Consider the following 23,650-nt stretch of genomic DNA (forward strand, 5'->3'; position numbering starts at 1 on the left):
TCTGAAGCAGGCTGACGTCCCAACCAGACATACTCCTCTGTGCGGTCTCCCACATTTCTTGCATACTGCATTATCTGCACCTGAGCTCGAGCCACTTCCTAATCCCAGACCTGACTTGATCTTGTTCCAGAACTTGTTCTTCTTAAACTTCTTGGTGGTACTGCTCCACCTCTTACTGCCTGAGCTTAAGGAAGAAGGATCCACTTTTCCCTTACCTGGGGTTCTAGAACCAGAAGGCTGTGCTGTTGACTGTTTGACTTTTCCCTCGATGATAGCACTAGCCTCCATCCTCCTAGCCATGTCTACTATGGCGTGAAAACTCTCTCTATCTGCTGACTGTATCAAGGAGGAATACCTGGAATGGAGCTTCATGATATACCTCCTTGACTTCTTCTGGTCTGTATTAAGGTCCTGCCCAGCAAATGGCAGCAACTCCATAAACCTGTCAGATCGGCGTAAGGCCGCCGGGACCCGTAGCAAGCCTAACATAACCTGTAATCCTGTTTAATCCCATACATGATCAACAATACTCATGAACCTGTAAACATTCTCATATAACAACCAAGCTCAACCTGTACATAAACATAAACATAACATAAACCTCCACTGGAGCCCTCATCAAAATGCTCCAATGGGGTATCTCATCATACATAAGCTTGGCTGAAACATAACCTCGTATCTCATATCATAAAGACCATGTACATACAAGTGGGATTAACAATCTGTATTGGTCAAGCACAACTCTATCCTCAATATTCAAATTACATAACATAACTTTAAAACACTTTACATTACATCATAATACAATTGTCATGTCCACAGTCTATCTATTACATAAACATAGCTTCCATACTCTGGCTAACCTCCTGATCTACCCTGCACCTGCACATCTGGGGTTAGGGGAGAGGGGTGAGCTATAAAGCCCAGTGAGCAGAACAGAGAAAACATGTATTAAATATTTCATGCTTCCATGAAATGCAACACATCACAAACATATCACATAAGGATGGTATTGTCACCTATAGTCCTCAACATAGTCCAACTGTGCCAGGGGCGTAGAATGGGTCTCACTGGTCTTTCTCTTACATACATAACATAACATAACATTCCAATGTGCCAGGGGCGTAGAATGGGCCTCACTGGTCTTTCTCTTAACATAGTCCAGGGGCGTAGAATGGGCCTCACTGGTAATCCGTACCGTATCATCATCATCATCATATCATACCATAGGAGGACTAGAGGATCATTCAATAACCAATCCACATCCACATCAAATTATGCAATGCAACATCTTCGTGATTACTAATGCAAACACCCTATAATATCACATGGCATATATAATGCATGAACATGCTCAAAAGTTATATTTCATTTATTTAAAAACTTAAGGTTTATTCCACTCACCTCTGGCTGAAGCTCTACAGACTCTGAAGCAGCTATCTCACTGCTGGGGTCCTCGGTTCCTCGGGTCCGAACCTACACAGGTGGACTCCAATGAGGGACCAAACATACATAAACATAACTCTAATAAACTCCCCAAAAACTCCCTAAAACATCATGAAATAATCATAGAAACACATGCATGAAATGGCTGAACAGGGCACTTTCGGCGGCACCTTCGGCGGCCGAAAGTCCTGGACAGATCCGAAAGTCAGGCACTTTCGGCGGCACCTTCGGCGGCACCTTCGGCGGCCGAAAGTCCCAGACAGAGACGAAAGTCTCTTTTCGGGGGCAACTTCGGCAGCCGAATGCTGCCTCCACAAAGGGGGTTCGGCGGCCGAAAGTCACTTCGGCGGCCGAACCTGAGCTTCTCCCGAAGGGCAGAAACTCAGCTCCTCTATGCACATTTCGCCTCCCAAGCTCCAATCATGCAAAAACTAGTTCTAAAACAGGCATACATATCATACATTACACCTAGGGGTCTCAAACTAGCATATACCCCAACTACAACACTTCAAACACACAAAAATCAACATACATTGTTCAAAATCATAACATAAACCCAAATATTCAAATAACCCAAACATGCATTTCTACCCCATAAATCTACTTAAAACTTGTTAAAAACATACATTGAGCTCAAGATCGGCTCTTACCTCTTGAAGATCGAGAGAGAGACGACCTAAACTCGGAGATCCAAGCAAATGGGCTCCTGAGTTTCCAAAGCTCCAAAACTTGGTTTAAATGTTCAAAACTTGCAATGTGAGTTTAAAACTCAAGAAAAATGGAAGAGATTTGGAGGAAGAACACAAGATTTGCAAAGGGAAGGTCGGAAGCTCACTGTGGCCGAAAATGAGAGAAAGCTCGCTCATTTCGGCTAAGTGCCCCTTTTATAGGTGGCTGGCCAGGCCACGTTCGGGGGCCGAATGTGCCTCCGCATCCATGCAATGTTCGGCGGCCGAACTTGACTTTCGGCGGCCGAACCTGGACTTCCCTAACTCATGCTTTCGGGGGCCTAACGTGCCTCCAAAACGCATGCATGTTCGGCGGCCGAACTTGACTTTTGGCGGCCGAACCTGAGTTTTCCTCCAAGGACTTTTCATGCAAAAACTCTTTTAGAATCGTATTTAAAATCATTAAAACATGAAAACATTTCATGAAAACATGCTTTTACCCTTCTAGAGGTTTCCGACATCCGAGATTCCACTGGACGGTAGAAATTCCGATACCGGAGTCTAGCCGGGTATTACACTTGGGGAGGGAAAATGTTCATTCAAGGCCAAGACTCAGGCAATGATAGGCGGTTGTCGAAGCCGTCAAAAATAAACCTATTCTCAATCAACAAAATAATTTGCAGATAGTGGCAATAGGGTCGAACCACAGGGAATTGACACTAAAGACCTTCCTAATAATGACTAGGTCAAGTAAATAACAAGTAAATAAAAGAGGGGGGTTTTGTGTTGAAGATGTACTAAAGCTAATTAACAATAGCAAGCAAATAATTTAAAGATGAGTAAATCAATAAGAGAAAAGCTTCTAGTTGAAGTATGGATCTATTTCAGATTGTTTAGAATTGATCATTGATTCTTTAACACTTCTATTTATCTCAATAAATTAGTTTAGAATGTGGAAGACGCTTCTCACAATTCAAATTCCTCCTTAGTTCTAATTTAATTAGGAAACGTTCGCTAATCAAACACTAATCAACAAGTTGCCAAGGAACGTCCTTGGGGCATTATAGCATCGAACAACTGTTGATTGCATTAAGACTTAGAGAAACCCAATTCTATCCTTGCCAACCGCGTGGTCAAGTTTAGATTATGCAATTTGATTAAATGTGTATTTGAACAACCTAAGCAATTACGGACCTAAATCATTCAAACAATATTACTTAAGCAATTTAAAAGCAATGGGCCCTTATTGATTCTAAAAGCAAAGTAATAATGATGGAAAACTCAAATTGCATAAATATTGAAAGTAAATAAGAGTTTAACAATGGAGATTTAAATCTCCCAATTCATCACAAAATCTGAAATTCACCAACTTCAACTAGAAAGGAAGGAGTTTAGCCACTCATGGTGGACTAAATACACAAAAAGATGAAAAGAAAAGAAAAAGGAAGATGCTGGAGAGTTTCTGGCGAGTTCAATTCCTCAGCAGAAGATGCTTTTGCTGGTTTGGAGGCTGCCCTTTTATAGTTGAAGAGTTCCATCCTTCTAGGGTTTTGAAATCCCTCTTTAATTTGGCTTGTGATTCCTCTTTTGATGTTGAATTTAATTGCAACTGGAATTCCTTAGGTGAGAAACTCTTTCGTGGCTCTTGGAATTGTTTTGGTAGTGATTGAGTTGGATTTGGACTTCTGAAAACTTGAAATTCGGTTTCCTGAACAATTTCCCGCTCTGCTGTATTTTCTGCTGTCGAAGTGATTTGCCCGGTGATTTGACCAGTTTCTTCAAGGGGTTGGGCAAATCACAGACCTGATCACGTTTCTGCCAGTCAGTTCTCTTTGTCTTCTGCGAGTGATTTGGCCAGTGTCCCCGAGTGTCCTGGGCAAATCACTGCCCATATCACTTCTGCCTGTTGCCTTCAGGTTTCTGCTTCAGCCTGATTTGGGCAAGCAGTGGGCACATCACTGGGCAAATCACTGACCCGATCACTTTTCTGTCAACTTTCTGCACTTTTTCTCCAATTCTCCAATTTCTTCCTTTTCTGTAAAAACAAGATAAAAATCATAAATTAAGCTAAAAAATGTGTAAATAAGCAATAAAAAAGATAATAAAAATGTGGCTAATTTATGCTTGATCAAATACCCCCACACCTAGCTTTTTGCTTGTCCTCAAGCAACAAATAACTTAGCCAATCAAGCCCCCTTTTTCCTTAGAACCTAAGCACCACTTAATCAGCCCCCCCTAGACTCCTAAACTGAAGTATCACAGTATAGAGTACATGCACTAAAGTCATCCTCTCCTTTCCTTGTTTCCTTTCACCTACCATGGTCAAGAGAAAGGTTTTTGGCTCAATCATGCTTATTCTTTTATGTTAGTTTTAATGCAACCCCTAGGAGTGACTTGCCCCTTTTCTTCTCTATTTCTTTTTATTTTTGTTTTTATTTTTAGCAGCACTTATTCTTATCCTTGCCTGAAAAAGTCACTAACCTTTTTACGCGATTGTGTACATGGGTGATACACCCCCGGTTACTCAGTTAGTCACTTGTTCAAGTGGCTACTAGCTCTGTTCATAGTCTAGACCATCGAAACTTATTTGCTTGAAAAAGTTACTGACCTTTTTACGCGATTGTGTACATGGGTGGTACACCTCCGGTTACTCAGTCAGTAACTTCTCCAAGTGGCTTTTATGCACAGTTCATAGTTTTAGACCATTGGAACAGGTTTATGATTTGTGCTTTGTGCTGGTTTTTTATGATAGTTTGGGCAAATCAACTCATAGGGATTTACACTAACTTTGTGTTTGCATGCATTTGTATTTTTATTTCTCTTGACCATAGCAATTTTAAGAATTCAATTCAAGAGAAAAACTCCCTAAGTGAAGGTAACATACTGTGAATGATTCAATTTAGGCTTAAAGGGGTGGCAAATCAATGGGGTCATGAGATAAGGGCACTCTTTCAACCTTGTCATCTATGTTGAGTAAAGCAATTAGCTACAAAATTATGTGTGTGTGTGCTAGGAGTGTGAAAAAAATTCTGGTGTGTGCAAAAAGGGGTAAAAATAATGCAAAAAGAAACAAAAAGAAATCAAAAAGATGGTGTGATAAGATCAGTAAATAAATACTCTCCAGTACCCCCACACCTATCCCAAATATTGTCCTCAATGTTTGAATATATATATAAAGAGATGAAGGAGAAAAGGGAAAGGGACTTCCTGGCCTGTGAGTGATTTGACCAGTGACTTGGGCAAGCACTGGGCAAATCACTGGGCAAATCGCTATCTGGCACGGTGCTGGGGCAGAAAATGGTCCACCAGCAGGTCCAACAAGTGCTCCATCCTTTGCATTCGGTCCTCAATCCTACTGAGACGAGCCTCTACTGTCTGGTTGGGGGCTTCGTCTTCAGGTGGCTGAGGAGCATCCTGCTGGGGGCTGCTGGAAGTGTATTTGCTGGTTCTTGCCCTGTTTCCTGTTTTGTCCCATCTGCAGGGGCTGCTGTGGAGGGGTGTCCCGCGCTTCGTCATCACTGTCGGAGGGGATGGGTCTCGGCAGCCCTGGTTTCTTCCACATGGACGGTCCGCCGGTGGCCTTCATCTTAATTCTTACCATTGTGGTCTTGAGTTTGCCGGTGGGTGAGTGGTGGGTCGGAGAGGAGAAATCTTGAAGAAGAAGAGATAAAAACAGTAGATAGCGTAAAAAGTAAAAGAGTAAAAGAAAAGAACTACTTAAAGTGATTTGGGTATGTGAACTGCCTTGATCATTTAATGCTGGCCCTCTGGATTCTTGACAGGGTGATTTGACCAGTGATTTGGATAAGCAGTGGGCAAATCACTTGGCCAGACCGCTTCTCCTTTGCAGTTGCTGGGCTGGTACTGTTCACGCCCTTTTCTGATGATGTGCTTGATTTTGCGATTGGACCGGTGATCTTGGTCAAATTATCTAGGCAATTGGGCAAATCACTGCCCCGATCGCTTGTGACTATGGTACATTCAGTCGATTTGCCCGGCGATTTGGGCAAGCAGTGGGCAAATCACTGGGCATATCACTATATCTGGGCTGCCTCCCAGTAGCGCCCTGTTTTCTGTCTTGGGCTGGACTTCAGTGTCTTGCTCAGCAGTCTTGGGAAGGGGGATCCAAGGGAACCTCCTCCACAACATGGACAATAAAACCTTCATAGAATCTCTTCAAACGATGCCCATTAACCTTGAAAACCTTGCTTATTTGTGGACTCCGTATGTCAATAGCTTCATGTGCTGTATCCTGTCTCTGATTCTGGTGAGATGAGCCTCCACCGAATGGTCTTGAGGTGCCTTTTATGTCCTCCAAGGTCCACCCAATTGCTTTTTTGTGCTTCTTTAACACATCAAGGAGCTTTTCCTCTTCTTCTTGGCTGAGCTGGTTAGAAATAATGACTGGAAGTGAATTTCCAGCTCCCAAGTAGGCATATTTGAGGTGGCTAGGCAAGGGTTTCAGATCTGGTGCTTCCTCTGTCTGCTGGTTTTCTGTCTGCTTGCTGTCTGATTTGGGCTGTGATTTGAGCAGATTTTCTGGTGTTCTGGGCAAATCACTCACTTCCAGCAAGTTACAGTAGTCTGCTGTTTTGTCTGCTTCAGAGATGTTGCTGTCCACTTCTTCTCTCCTGCAAAGACCTTCATAAAGTAAGTTTTCTTGATCAAAATAAAAAACTTCTTGACTTAAATCAATAACATCAAGGCCATAAACAGGAGAAACATCATTGGGGAATTTCATGGCATCATAAACATTAAATTTGATAACTTCCCCTTCAAACTCCATAGTCAATGTGCCATCATGCACATCAATTTTAGTTCTTGCTGTACTTAAAAATGGTCTCCCAAGTAAGATATCAGAGGTGATGTTGCCCTTATCCTCCTCCATGTCAATCACATAAAAATCAGCTGGGAAGACTAGTTGGTCCACTTGCACCAACACATCTTCAAGCACTCCCTTGGGGTAGACAATGGATCGGTCAGCCAATTGGATCACAATGCTGGTGCCCTTGAGTGTACCTGCATTTAACAAGTTAAAAATAGAAAGGGGCATAACATTAATTGAAGCTCCAAGGTCACACATGGCTTTCTTTATCCCCACATTGCCTATCTTGCATGAAATGGCAAACATTCCTCTATCCTTGCATTTGGTGGGAAGTTTCCTTTGAATGACAGCTGAGACACACTCCCCCACACTTACCTTTTTATGTTCAGCAAGTTTCCTCCTATTGGTGCATAGCTCTTTGAGAAATTTAGCATACCTTGGTATTTGTTTGATAGCATCAAGTAGAGGTATGTTGATTTCTACCTTGCGAAGTGTCTCCAATATCTCTTTTTCCTCTTTCTCCTTTTGGGACCTTGCAAACCTCTTTGGGAAGGGAGGAGTTACCTTGAATTTCTCCATAGGTTGCTGTTTCTGCCTTTGACTGGATTCTGCTTGGTCTGTTGGTGATTTGGGCAAATCACTTTCTGCCTTCTCTGGAGAATTGGGCAAATCACTGCTGGACAGCTTAGTTTGCCCAGCGATCGGGTCAGTTCCTCCGAGTAAACTAGGCAAATCACTGCCCTGATCACTTTCTGGCAGAATTTCTTCCATGGTCTGTTTTTGCAATTTTTCAACCCTATTGTCTTGCAACTCCTTTCCACTCCTCAATGTGATGGCACTAACATTTTGTCTTGGATTTATCTCAGTTTGGGAAGGTAGCTTTCCTTGTGACTCAATTTTGTTCAAGGATGAAGCCATTTGCCCCATTTGTTTCTCAAGATTCTGCACAGTATTTGCCAAATTTTTCACAATCTCTTCAAGAGATGCATTAGAATTCTGAGGTGCAGCTTGAGCTTGGTTTCTTTGCTGGTAACTTGGATATTGCTGTCCCCTTGCATAACTGAAATTTGGATGGTCCCTCCAACCTGGATTATAAGTATTTGCATAGGGATCATACCTTCTTTGCCCATTGAAGCCTCCAATAGCATTGACTTGCTGGTCCTCCTCTTGAAGGGAAGGACATAGATCAGTAGGGTGGTTGTTGGCACATATTCCACATGTCTTGGGCTGCTGAATCTGCTGGACTTGTTGGGTTTGACTCACAACAAGGCTACGGACAGCATTGGTGAGTTTAGAAAGTTGGGATGATAAAGTGGAATTACTCACCTCATTTACATTCCTTGTTGGCAGCTCTTGGTCTCCAAATTGTTGAGAAGCTGCAGCCATGGAGGAAATTAAGTCCCTCATCTCTCGAGGTGATTTTTTTTCAATTGTTCCTCCACAGGCTGCATCAATAAATTTTCTCTCTGAGGGTAGCAAACCTCCATAGAAGTACTCAATGAGAGATTGGTCAGAAATATCATGCCGAGGGCAGCTTGTGCACAACTTTTTGAACCTCTCCCAGTACTCATACAAGCCTTCAGAGTGCTTTTGCTTTATACCACTTATTTCTCGACGGATGCCTATGGCTTTTGAGGTTGGAAAGAATTTTTTCAAGAATGCTCTTACCATATCAGCCCATGATGTGATGGATCCGGGTGGCAAGTAGAATAGCCATTCTTTGGCATAGTCTTCAAGGGAAAAAGGGAAGGCTCTAAGCTTGATATCGTCTTCTGGAATGCCTTGGGGTCTCATGGTTGAGCACACAACGTGGAATGCCTTCAAATGCTTGTGAGGATCTTCATTTTCTAGGCCTCTGAATTTAGGAAGGAGATGAATCAGACCTGTCCTTAGCTCGAATGGTGCTGTCAATAGGGGATATTCAATGCATAAGGGTGCTTGATCTCCTGCTTGTTCAGCTAACTCTCCAAGAGTTCTCTCCCGTGGCTGTGGTGCTTGGATGGGCACGTTTCTTGCTTGATTTTCAGCTTCTACATGTGCAGCAGGTGGTGCTGCCATTGCTGGATTTTCTACCATGACCAGAAATTCAGTTTCTGGTAAAAATTCTGCAGTAGCAGGTGCGGTGGTGGAAGTTTCTACTGGTGCAGAAATTTCTTCAGCAGGGTCAGTAGGTGGTCTGTGAGATGGTGTTGTTGATGAAGATGGTCTTGAGGCTTGGTTCCTCAAATTTGCTTGCTTCCTTAAGCTCTTGGCAGTTTTTTCAATCTCCGGATCGTAAAGAAGAGTGTCTTTACGGCCAGACCTGGTCATAAAGGGAAAACACGTTAGTTTAAATCAATTCCCCGGCAACGGCGCCAATTTTTGATAGGCGGTTGTCGAAGCCGTCAAAAATAAACCTATTCTCAATCAACAAAATAATTTGCAGATAGTGGCAATAGGGTCGAACCACAGGGAATTGACACTAAAGACCTTCCTAATAATGACTAGGTCAAGTAAATAACAAGTAAATAAAAGAGGGGGGTTTTGTGTTGAAGATGTACTAAAGCTAATTAACAATAGCAAGCAAATAATTTAAAGATGAGTAAATCAATAAGAGAAAAGCTTCTAGTTGAAGTATGGATCTATTTCAGATTGTTTAGAATTGATCATTGATTCTTTAACACTCCTATTTATCTCAATAAATTAGTTTAGAATGTGGAAGACGCTTCTCACAATTCAAATTCCTCCTTAGTTCTAGTTTAATTAGGAAACGTTCGCTAATCAAACACTAATCAACAAGTTGCCAAGGAACGTCCTTGGGGCATTATAGCATCGAACAACTGTTGATTGCATTAAGACTTAGAGAAACCCAATTCTATCCTTGCCAACCGCGTGGTCAAGTTTAGATTATGCAATTTGATTAAATGTGTATTTGAACAACCTAAGCAATTACGGACCTAAATCATTCAAACAATATTACTTAAGCAATTTAAAAGCAATGGGCCCTTATTGATTCTAAAAGCAAAGTAATAATGATGGAAAACTCAAATTGCATAAATATTGAAAGTAAATAAGAGTTTAACAATGGAGATTTTAATCTCCCAATTCATCACAAAATCTGAAATTCACCAACTTCAACTAGAAAGGAAGGAGTTTAGCCACTCATGGTGGACTAAATACACAAAAAGATGAAAAGAAAAGAAAAAGGAAGATGCTGGAGAGTTTCTGGCGAGTTCAATTCCTCAGCAGAAGATGCTTTTGCTAGTTTGGAGGCTGCCCTTTTATAGTTGAAGAGTTCCATCCTTCTAGGGTTTTGAAATCCCTCTTTAATTTGGCTTGTGATTCCTCTTTTGATGTTGAATTTAATTGCAACTCGAATTCCTTGGGTGAGAAACTCTTTCGTGGCTCTTGGAATTGTTTTGGTAGTGATTGAGTTGGATTTGGACTTCTGAAAACTTGAAATTCGGTTTCCTGAACAATTTCCCGCTCTGCTGTATTTTCTGCTGTCGAAGTGATTTGCCCGGTGATTTGACCAGTTTCTTCAAGGGGTTGGGCAAATCACAGACCTGATCACGTTTCTGCCAGTCAGTTCTCTCTGTCTTCTGCGAGTGATTTGGCCAGTGTCCCCGAGTGTCCTGGGCAAATCACTGCCCATATCACTTCTGCCTGTTGCCTTCAGGTTTCTGCTTCAGCCTGATTTGGGCAAGCAGTGGGCACATCACTGGGCAAATCACTGACCCGATCACTTTTCTGTCAACTTTCTGCACTTTTTCTCCAATTCTCCAATTTCTTCCTTTTCTGTAAAAACAAGATAAAAACCATAAATTAAGCTAAAAAATGTGTAAATAAGCAATAAAAAAGATAATAAAAATGTGGCTAATTTATGCTTGATCAAGCAAGAAGGAGTTGGTCAAGCGCTTTCCTATTGAGGACTTTGCCTGGATTGACGATATCTTCCCTGAGGAGGAGGACAAGGACGAGGATGGGCAGGATGAGGAGAGGCTAACCGAAGATCATCCCTCCAACCCGGTTTCTAATATAATAATTGTAAATGAAATATAATAGAAGCTCAGGAGGAGGCAACTGATGACGTCCCTCTTGCCTTGTAATCTTTCTTTTTAATGAAAAAAACTTTTATTTTCATCTTATCTTTATTTTTACTAAGTATTTTAGAATCGATACTCGATCAGAACTCTCATCCAATTATCACCAAATAAGACTTAAATAACTTAGTAAAAATTGTTAAGTGGAGCTAACACCTGGCCAAATGCCTGGCGGTATTCGCCTTTTGCCAAAAAAGTGTCTTGAATAAAATGGCTGCCGAGACTAATACCCGGTAATCGGCTTAGCGGTTACCTGCCTTGTGGTCTTGACATAAAATGCCTTTAATAATTTTAATGTGGAACTAATATTCGATAATCGGCTGGCGAATACCTTCCTTGTGGTCTTGGCATAAAAACCTATAATAATTTTAATAAGTGGGACTAACACCCGGTCTTTGGCCTGGCGAATAACCGCCTTATGGTCTTGGTATAGAATACCTGAGAAAATTTTAATAATTAGGACTAGCACTAAGTCATGAGCCTGGTGGATACCTACCTTGTGGCCTATGCCTGAGAAAAATGCTTTAATCGTTGATATTTAATTTGGACAAACCACCATTCCCATCTCTGAATAACAAAGCACGTGAAAAAATACCCCGTTAAATGTTATTGATAAAATTTGTGTAAATTATAAATATTCCAAAAATGGAGAATGACCCAGCCATCTAATTTGACTAACTTATAAGACCCAAGGCGAATAACCTTCGAGATCCTAAACGGTCATTTCTAGTTTTCACCCAACTTATCAGACCTTACACTACCGCCTATTATATCAGTTCTTTTAAGGACTAAATCTCCTACATTAAAGACTCGTGGTTTGACTCTATTGTTGAATGTAACGACCCGAAAATCGGACCGCTACCGGCGCTAGGATCCGGGTCGGCTTAAGGCCGCCAAGACCCGTAGCAAGCCTGACTTACAACCTGAAAACCTGCTTAATCCCATACATGATCAACAACATACATAAAAATTTAAAACTTTTCTTTCACTCATAAGTCAAACTCAACCTGCACAAGCACTGAACATACTCATAATCATAATCATGACCCCTCTGTGGGATCTCAACAATGCCCCAATGGGCAATACATCATAAGATGAGTTGGCTTTCCTGAACATTATAAAACGTTTATGATCATGTAACAAAAGGATACCTCATACACAATGTCAAGCACAATATCTAATCCTCAATATCATTACATGACTGAAACTGTACTGTTACATAACATTAATACATCTATCATGTCCACACTATCTATTACATACACAGGACTTCAATACTCTTATGGATCTCCTGGTCTACCCTGTACCTGCAATCCTGGGGAAAATGAGAGAGGGATGAGCTACTAGAGCCCAGTGAGCAAAATAATAAAAACATTTAAATCATATGGATCATGGAATGCATCACATCACAGCTAATCACATCAAGGATGAACTTGTCACCAATAGCCCTCTACATAGTCCAACTGTGCCAGAACGTAGAATGGGTCCTGGTCTTTCCCTTACATATCATAACATAACAGTGTCCAACTGTGCCAGAACGTAGAATGGGTCCTGGTCTTTCCCTTACATAGTGCCAGCGAACGTAGAATGGGTCCCACTGGTCTTACATTCCGTACCGTACATATCACATCGTCATATCATAGATCGAGGGCTATGGATCATCCAACATTCATCCACATCAACATAAAAATATGCAATGCAACATATTCGTGAATTCTAATGCAAGCAACCTAATTCATCACATGGCATTCATGATGCGTGAAACATGCTGAAAAGTTCATTCTTTGCTTTAAAATATAATAAGTTATTCCACTCACCTCTGGGTAGCTCTGACCAGACACTGGAGCAGCTGACTCACAGCTGGGGTCCCCGGTTCCTCGGGTCCGAACCTACACAGGTGGACTCAAATGAGGGACCAAACAAACATGAACATAACTCTAAACTACTCCCCAAAAACCCCCTAAAACATCAAGAAACAATCATAGAAAACATGCAAAGGAAGGCAAAACAGGGCAGGTTCGGCGGCACCTTCGGCAGCCGAAAGTCCCTCCAGAGCCGAAACCCAAGCAGGTTTGGCGGCACCTTCGGCGGCCGAAAGTCCCAGACAGAGACGAAAGTCTCTTTTCGGGGGCAACTTCGGCAGCCGAAAGGCCTGCCTCCCCAGCCATGTTCGGCGGCCGAAAGTTCCTTCGGCTGCCGAACCTGGTTTCTGCCAAAGGGCAGAAACTTGGCTCCCTCAAGCACACTTGCCTCCAAAACTTCCAATCATGCATTTAGCTCAACCAAAACATGCAAATATTCATACATTGGCTCCTAGGGGCTTCAAACTAACTTAAACCCCAACTACAACACACAACAACAACACAATCCATCATACATTGCTCAAAACATAACATAAATTCAAAAACCTAACTATGAGCTAAACATGCATTCTACCCCATAGATCTTGCATAAAACTTACTTTAAACATGAAATGAGCTTAAGATCGGCTCTTACCTCTTGAAGATCGAGAGAGAGACGTCCTAAACTCGGAGGTGGGAGGGGTTGAGTTCCCTTGGACCTCAAAGCTCCAAAACTTTGCTCAAAGCTTGAAAATCTTCAAAACAAGTGAAAACTCATGAAAATCGAGTAGGATTGGAAGGAAAGAACTCAAGATCGGTGAGGAACGGTGGAGAGCTCACCTTGGCCGGAAATGGGGAAAAAGCTCGCCCATTTTCGGCTAAGGGACCCTTTTATAGTGGCTGGCCAGGCCACGTTCGGGGGCCGAACGTGCCTCCGCATGCATGCCATGTTCGGCGGCCGAACTTGAGGTTCGGCGGCCGAACCTGGACTTTCCTCACTTATGCTTTCGGGGGCCTAAAGGCGCTCCCGAAGGCATGCATGTTCGGCGGCCGAACTTGAGGTTCGGCGGCCGAACCTGAGTTTTCCTCCAAGGTTGTTTTAATGCAAAAACTCATTTCCATTTTACTTAAAACCATGAAATACCTTAAAACATTTTATGAAAACATGTTTCTACCCTACTAGAGGCTCCCGACATCCGAGATTCCACCGGACGGTAGGAATTCTGATACCGGAGTCTAGCCGGGTATTACATTGAACATCTAGGACATCTTGTTTCTATAAACTGCCATTCTGATTGCAACCTACTCTCGTAAAAACTTGGCTTGATCTAGGTTAAATTGCATCTCCTCGAGGTCCCCTAAAGACTCGGGGTGTTGTGTCCTAAAACTGCTTACTTGGACCTCCACAGCGATTACTGCCTCAGTCCCATATACAAGTGAAAATAGGGTTTTCCTTGTGGTTGTTCTCGGGATTGTTCTATATGCCCAGAGAATGTGAGGCAACTCCTTAGGCTAGTTGCCTTTAGCTTTGTCGAGCCTTTCTTCAAACATTATAGTGTTGTCTTATTTGTCATCCCAGTCATCCTGTTGGTTTAGGGATGATGCATCAAGTTGAATCTTAAGTTAATTTCTAATTTTTCGCAAAAATCTTTAAACTTGAAACTCACAAACTAAGTCCCATTATCAATAATGACTTTTTAGGGATTCCAAACCGAGCAAATATGTCTTTTTCTGACGAAAGAGATTGTCTGCTGCATGGTGATGGACTGGACTACCTCTGCCTCAGCACACTTGCTGAAATAGTCCACTGCCACAACACAACTTCCTTTACCCGGTTGCTTTTGAGAATAGGCCAATAATGTCTAGCCCCTATTGAAAAAAAGGCCATGGGCTTCCGATTGCTGCTTGCATCTTATCGAAAGTTCACAAAATGATGGCATGTACTTGACACCACCGGCACTTCTAGGCGAGTTCCTTTGCATCCTGCATTACTGTTGGCCAGTAATATCCTTGCCTAAATACTTTTCGGGCAATCGTTCAAGTTCCTTCATGGCTTCCACAGTCTCCTTCATAGATATCTTCTAGGATACTTCATTCATCATCCTCTATTACACACCATAGCCACGATTGTGTTGACGACCTCCTATACAACCAACCATTTATTAGTGCATATCTAAAAGACCTTGTTATTGCCTGTTTGGCCGACAATTCATTAGTTGGCAACTCGTCCTCTGTCAAGAACCTATAAATCGGCTTCATCCACGAATTCCCTTCCTCAATGGGCAAAGACTCCTCTTCATCAGTTGCCAAAGTATGCAACTCTTCAAACTAGAATGGCTGAGCCTAGTGTTGCTCTCTTGCCATCGCCATTTTTGCCAGCTGATCAGTCTCCTCGTTGTCACTTTTGGCCACTTGGCGAAGTTCGCAGTCGCCTGCCTGTCTTTGATCCCTATTTTTAAGGACAAGACTTTTTCCTCATATTTGATGAGATTAAGATCTTGAACATTGAACTATCCCTGATATTTATTGACAACTAATTGTGAGCCACTAAAAATAACTGACTTTTTTATACCTATTTTTGTGACAACCTTTAGTGCCATAACCACGTCCTCGTACTTAGCTATGTTGTTCACAGCGTTAAAGGCGAGCTTTGCTACGTAACAGAGCTTTATAACCATCTGAAGTTGTAGAAGGATTCTGATTCTAGAACCCCTGACTCTACAGGCACCATCTGCCCAAACCTTCCATTCCTCAACTAGTGGTTCTGAAGTCTGCAGAGGTGGAGTCATTTTTGTAATGAAATCAGCTAAGCATGGGTTCCATCGCATTTCTTGGGACATACCTGATATCATATACTGATAGCATCATCGCCCAGGTGGACAAACGACCCGACAATGTTGGCCTGTGAATCTATAGAGGATAGTTTGTCTTTACCTCTATGGTGTGTGACTCGAAATAGGAATGTAGTTTTGTGGCAGACATCAGGACTGCGAAGGCCAACTTCTCGAGAGGGGATAATTCAATTCTGCCCCCTTCAAGACATGGCTGTCATAGTAGAAGAGGCTTTTCTCTCCCTTGTCCTCCCATACGAGTACAAAACTCACTATTTCTTGTGTGACATATAAATACAAAAACAAATTCGCCTTCGACGAATGAGCTTAGCAAGAGATGAGACGATAAAAAAGTTTTTAAATTTTCAAATGCTTCCACGCACTCTTCTCCCCACACAAACTTATTTTTGCCTTTTAAAGCTTTAAAGAATGGGAGGCACCTGACCGAGAATAAAATAAACTAGCCAAGAGCTGTGACCCTCCCATTTAATTTCAAAATATCATTTATGCACCTGGGTGCTTTCATATCTTGGATGGCTTTAATTTTTTCTGGGTTTACTTCTATGCCTCTTTCAAAGACTATATATCCTAAAAATTTTCTAGCCCTTACCCTAAAAGTACATTTTTTAGGGCTAAGTTTCATACCTGCTTTATCTAGTAAGTCAAAAACCATCTAAATGTCGCCTGGGTGATCCTCTAAGGCTCGACTTTTCATAACCATGTCGTCCATGTATACTTCAAACGTTGTTCCTACTAAGTCTTTAAAAATGCTCGACACCAACCTTTGATAGGTGGCCCCCGTGTCCTGTAACATGGATGACATCACTTTATAACAAAAAAACCCATTCATCAGTGATGAAAGTAGTTTTTTCTGCATCTTCCAAGTCCATCAAAATTTGGTGGTAATCTGAATAGCGTTAAGGAAAGAGACCACTGCGTGGCTAGAGGTAGAGTCTACTAATCTGTCGATCGACGGTAGTGGGTAGTGATCTTTTGGACATGCCTTGTTTAAGTCAATGAAGTCTATGCACATCCTCCACTTCTCATCTGCCTTCTTAACCAATACCACATTAGCGAGTCATATAAGATACTAGACTTCTTTTATCAGCCTTGCACTTAAGAGTTTATTAAGCTTCTTCTTAATCACTTTCTTTGTCTCTCCGGTGCAAATTTTCTTTTCTTTTGCTATACCGGTTTTATTGTCTCATCAATGGACAACTTGTGAGTGATAAAAGTTAGGTCTACACCCTTACATCTTTTAGAGACCAATAAAAAGTGGTCATTCTGCGTTTTAGCAATTCTATTAAGCTATCATTTACTTCATTGCTTAATGTAGTTCTAAAGTGTACCTTTTCATCAATTTCTAGTTGGACTTATTCCACCAGGTTTGTTGGCTCCGGCTTTTTATGGGAATCTAGCTTTTCTAGTAGATTGAAGGGCATCATTCCCTTTCTAAGGCTTTTCATTAAGTGCTTGTAGCATTCCTATGCTAATTTCTGGCTGCCTTGAATGACAGCTAATCCTCCTAGAGCTGGCAACTTTAAACATATAGTACTCATGTTAATAATGATCTCGTAAAAGTTTAAGACTGGGCGACTGAGTATTACATTATAGGCGAGTGGAATGTCTACCACTGCGAACTTTGCGTACAGCTCACTCTTGTGCTTCTCATCACCCAACATAAGAGGGAAATTAATGGTGTCCAGTACTGTCACGGTCTTATCCCCTAATCCCACTAACGGGTAAGTGACCTTAGCAAGGTTATTCTTGTCTAAACCTAGCTTATTAAAAACATCCAGAATGTAATTTCCTTTCCATTCAAGTTATTTTTGCTAAAGCGAAAGAACTCTCCAAGATTCTGCAAGATTTTGCAAGACTCTACAAGAAAGAAAATCAAAAAACTTTTCTAGATGGAAACGCTCTCTCCACAATCTCTCCAAGAAAAAGGCTATGAAGAACTAGAAATTAAGAACAATCGAGCAACAAAAAAGGTGAAATATAGGGATAATAGCACATCTTTTGTACAAGCGGATATTTCCTTCAAAGACAAGGTAATCGAAGCCACAAGCATGGATTTTGAGCATACTGAAATTCCGACGGAGGAAATTGATTTTGATGATTCTAAGGTTACAATCACCATGTCTAGTTTGGTCCATTTCATCTCTTTTTCAAATGCTCTAGAAAACGAGTTAGCAAGAAAGTGGAAGAATGCGATTGTTGTTCACCTTTTGGGACGCAAAATAGGGTTTAAAGCTCTAGAAATAGACCTTCAAATCCTATAGAAGGAGGAAAGGTTCAATCTTCTTGACCTAGGTAATGACTATTTTCTTGTTAACTTTTATAGCGATGCAGGTTATTGTAAGGCCATTCTTGAAGGCCTCTAGATTGTTCTTGAGAGCTACTTGCTAGTTCAACCGTGGAAACCTTCCTTTGATGCAAAGTCCACATGCATTGATACAACGGTGGTGTGGTTTGGGCTCTCGGGTCTCCCTCTACACTTCTATCATAAGAAAATACTGATAAGGGTTACATCCACACTGGGAAAAGTGGTCAAGGTTAATGAGAGCATCGATGATGTTTTACGTGGAAAATTTGCAAGAGTTGTTGTCTCGATTAACCTCAATAAGCCATTAATATTAAAATTGGATATAAAAGGGCAAGTTCAACTTATTAAATATGAACGCATCCCGTTAATATGTTATGAGTGTGGAAGAGTTGGTCATATGTCCATGACATGTTCTTTTAAACCCGGTACCTCTTCTGTTGTGTCCAATGTAACCAGACCAATAGTTCTAGAAAAAACACTCCCACCAGCAGCTGACTATGGTGAATGGATGGTTGCTACCCGTCATGGTCGAAGAAGCCAAGATAAGAAACTGGACATCACCGGAAATCAAGCCTTAAATGGATCAAGATTTGAGACCTTAAGGAATAATTCTGTCTCTGAAAGCTTGGATACGGCACAACAATCACTATTACAAAATATCAGTACTAATTCGAATGGGGCCACGACTATCAACACGAAGAGTAAGGGAAAAGGAAAGAGTATGGCCAAAGTTTTACAAACTAAAGAAACTATCCTTGTTTCTTCTGAGGCTATTAAGGAAACAGGTGCAAAACTCTGTGATGAGAACTTCTAATGGCTATCAAACCAAGTTTGTTTACCTTCCCTTGTCAATATAAAGTCATCTATATTTTCCATGCAGTGCCTCCTACTGTGCTTCAACTTGAGAGCATTAAATAAGCAGAAAAGTCACTAATAGTCCAAATTAAAGTAGCACATATTATGAAATTATTTTGATGGAAAGCATTTTAAGTATCCACACCAACTTCCTAAAGCTCTTTCAATTCATTAACTAATGGTTGCATATATACATCAAGCTTTTTCTTAGGATTTTTAGGACTAGGAACGATAATAATCAGAAACATATACTCATCTTTCATACACATCCATGGTGGCAAGTTGTATGGAGTTAAGATTACTAGCCATAAAGAATATTGTTGGCCAGATTGACCGAATGGTTGAAAGCCATCAATGCAAAGGCCAAGTCTAACATTTTGGGCATCTATTGTAAAAATTGGATGAGTTTGGTTGAAATGCTTCCAATCAGGTGCATCTGAACAATAACGCATGACCCTATCCTCATTTGCATAATCATATGCCAAGTCATGTACTTTGTTGTAACAGAAAAAGTATAAAGTCTTTGCAAACATAGTGTTATAGGGAAGTAATACATCTTCTTGTATGGTATAAGAGTCATACCTTTCCCCACAATGTCTTTTTGGCATTTCCACCTTGCATGGTCACAAAATTTATATCTGGTTAGTTCTGTATCATCTCCCCAATAAATGATATACCTATTAATACAACAATGTATCTTTTCAATGGGAAGCCCCAATCCTTGCACTATTTATTTGTTAAGTAAAAGTTGTCCGTCATGACATTATCACTTGGTAAGACATCTCCTTTACAAGTTCACAAATCTAATCAAAATACCTGTTTGAGAAATAATGTTTTGTCTTCAGATTTAGCAAATGGGAAACTATTGATAATTGAGAGTGACTTTGGCATCCAGGCCACAATTCTTGCTAAGCTGTATTTAACATATCATACAGTTTTTGTGCAGCGAAATTTGACATCTGATATGTCTCATTATTTATTATATGAATACCTACTGCATCCATGACCATATCCTCCAACCGATTAAAATGAGCATGATCAACCCTATTAGAACCATGAGACTTGTTTATACTACATTATCAGAACCATGATGCACTTTAGTTTCATTGTGCAAGTAGCAAACAAGGTAATTTTGCACAAAATCATGCTTCATTAAATGATACTTGACTGTATTTTCATCCTGAAAGCTATAGTTTTGACTCTTAAATCAGTTGCAGGGATAACAAATTTGATTATTATTTAAACAATCTGGGTAGTTCTTAACTTTCTGTATAAATTCATCGATTTCCTTTAAAAATTTAGAGTTCAGTAAACTCTCTCTAAAATGGGAATACATCTAACTTTTTTGAGTAAGACATAATATCTTTAATCAGTATGTTGATATAAAAGTAAAATATTAACTATTAATATATCTTGAAAATAAAGCTGCAAACAAAGTTTCAAGATTAAGTTTTTCTCATCATTAATATCTTACCAGTTCCGCCTATTGTATTTGCCTAATACATGTAATCATGCGGGCTAGAAATGTTAGAACAGCCATAAAACCATGCATATCAAGTAAAGAGTGGTTAAAATTTTATTTTACTAAAATTTTCTTCTCTAAACTCGGTGCATTATAATCAGTAATTAAATAATACATGTAAAATGAATAGATCTAAGTAAAAAAATTCCTATGAACAATAAACGAATAAAAAGACAAAAATGTCCAACTCACATTGAACATGATAATATCAATGGAGTATTAACAAATTACGCCCAAACCATCCAATTCTAATGATGTAAATCTAGGTCAAATCGTTCAATTAATTTGATTCCAAACCAAATCCAAAAAACTGCAATACCATAAACCCGAACTCCAAAACAAACTAAACTGATAATCGATAACCAAATCAATCCAATAAAATTCAAACCAAATCAAAGACAATAAATACCTACAATCACACTAATTATCCCATGCACCCTTATTAATAGAGTATAATTTAAAATAGAGAGATTTACAATTTAGTCCATGAGTATTGGCATTATTAACAAGTTAGTCTCTGTATTTTTAGAAATCTATTAAAACGTCCTTATCTTTTCTCTTCGTCAACAAAATAGTCATTCCGTCTATTTTTGCCGTTAAAAATATAGTAAAAGACCAAATTACCCTCCTTCTTTTCCTCCTCCTCCTCCTCCTCCTCCTCCTCCTTCTTCTTCATCGATTCTTCCTCCTTCTGCTTCTTCTTCTACTTCTGCTTCTGCTTCTTCTTCTTCTTCTTCTTCTTCTCCTTCTTCTTCTTCTTCTTCTCCTTCTTCTTCTCCTTCTTCTTCTCCTTCTTCTTCATCATCATCATCTTCTTCTTCTTCTTCATCGATTCTTCCTCCTTTTGCTTATTCTTCTACTTCTGCTTCTGCTTCTTCTTCTTCTTCTTCTTCTTCTTCTTCTTCTCCTTCTTCTTCTCCTTCTTCTTCATCATCATCATCTTCTTCTTCTTCTTCATCGATTCTTCCTCCTTTTGCTTATTCTTCTACTTCTGCTTCTGCTTCTTCTTCTTCTTCTTCTTCTTCTTCTTCTTCTTCTGCTTCTTCTCCTTCTTCTTCTTCTTCTTCTTCTTCTTCTTCTTCTTCTTCTTCTTCTTCTTCTTCTCCTTCTTCTCCTTCTCCTTCTTCTTCTTCTTCTTCTCCTTCTTCTCCTTCTCCTTTTTCTTCTTTTTCTTCTCCTTCATCATCATCATCTTCTTCTTCTTCTTTTCTTCTTTTTTGAGGAGGAGGAGGAGGAGGAGGAGAATGGACTATTTCGTTGACGGAAAAAAAGATAAGAACGTTTTAATAAATGTGAGAAAAGATAGGGACTATTTTGTTGACGAAAAGAAATGATAACGATATTTTAATAGATTTCTGAAAATATAGGGAGAGACGATTTCGTTGATGGAAAGAAACGATGAGAAGAGACTATTTCGTTGACAGAAAGAAATGCTAAGGACGCTTTAATAGATATGAGAAAAGATATAGACTATTTCATTAACGGAAAGAAACGATAAGAACGTTTTAATAGATATGAAAAAATATAAAAACTTTTTAATAGATTTTTGAAAATGTAGGGACTGACTTGTTAATAATAGCAATATCCAAGAACTAAATAAGAGGTTTTATTTGAGGATAAAATTGGATTTTAAAAATTTTCTCTCTCATCCTTTATCTAATTTTAACGGAAAAAAGGACGGAATGACTATTTCGTTAACGACAAAAAAAAGATAAGGACGTTTTAATAGATTTTTAAAAATATAGGGACTGACTTGTTAATAATAACAATACTTAGAGACTAATTTGTAAATCTCCCTTTAAAATATAAAATTGAATTTTTTTTTAATGAAATTTTATTAAAAATATATTATATATTTATACTATATAAAAAAATTTTTTTTTTATAAAATTGAATAAATCAATTGAAAACAATCAATAACATGCAATTCTATTAGTATGTTGGTCCCCTAAAAAATATTTTTTTTAATTTCACCCTCTCTCACATTTTCTATTATCATTTCTTTTTTTTTTTAAATATTATCATTTCTTTTCTTGTCTCATAATTTTCTCTCATTTTAATGGTTTCCCCTCTCTTATTTTCTTTTCATATTTTTTTCATTTTCTCTTAATTTTATCTCTCTTTTTTTCTTTTTTTTTACCATTTTCTCATTTTATTTGCATTCCCTCGCTTTTTTTATTAACTTTTACTATTTTCTCATCATTTTTAAGATTTTCTCTAATTTTATATTTTTCTCATTTTTTTCATTTCATTACCTTTATTTTTCACTCAGTAATAGTAATTTTATTTGTAATAATTATTAGATATATAATAATTTTAAGGCTTACTAAATTCATCTAAAAATAGTAATAAAATTCATTATCGTAATTGATTTTTTTTTTCAATTTACAAATATATTATTGACAGATTTAAAATCTGATAGTAAACTTATTAACAAACTATTTTTTAATTTTTATCAATATATTAATAAATTTTAAAATTTATTGATAACTTATCATGAATTTTAAATCCATTGATAATTTCACTAATAAAAGTAATATTTGATTTTTAATTTTTTAATATTTATCAATTTACCATTAAATTTTAAAATCGTTCCTAATGTTAATGAATTTTCCCTTAGTAATCAATTATTGAATTATTAATGAACTGAAATTCATTAGTAAAAAATTATAAATGATTTTTATAATTCGATAGTAATTTATTGTTATCAAGAGATTTTTATTTAATTATCAATAGAATATTCATTTATAATGTAGAAAAATTTATAATCTAAAATTCCCTTTCGACGCAAAACTTTCCGAGGATGATCCACCACCAATTCTTCTACAGTCACATGCAGCAACCGAATCGATCAAATTCATATACCTTCAATCAAAACTCCTCCATAGACAGTGCATCAAAAGCAACCGAATTAATCAAATTCAAATCCTTTCAATCAAAACTCCTCCGAAGACAGTGCACCTGAAATAAAGAAAACACTGGAAAAAATCGAAACAAATGAAAAGTAAAATGAAAAATATATTTTAAAATGGTATCTTACCGATCAAAATATTAAGATCTGTAAAAAAATATCTAAAAAAAACCATTACGGTAGAAAAAGAGTGTCAAGACAATAGACTCCTCCCTAGAATAGTCTTTTACCTTACTTTTTCTTCTCTCCATTTCTTTTCTCTCTCCTCTTGTTTCTTTTTATTTATTAAATAATTAAATTTAATATAGTTAGCAATAATTGACCTTTGACAACCCCCTTACCG

This window comes from Manihot esculenta, chromosome 7, assembly GCF_001659605.2.
Source record: "Manihot esculenta cultivar AM560-2 chromosome 7, M.esculenta_v8, whole genome shotgun sequence".
Lineage (NCBI taxonomy): Eukaryota > Viridiplantae > Streptophyta > Magnoliopsida > Malpighiales > Euphorbiaceae > Manihot > Manihot esculenta.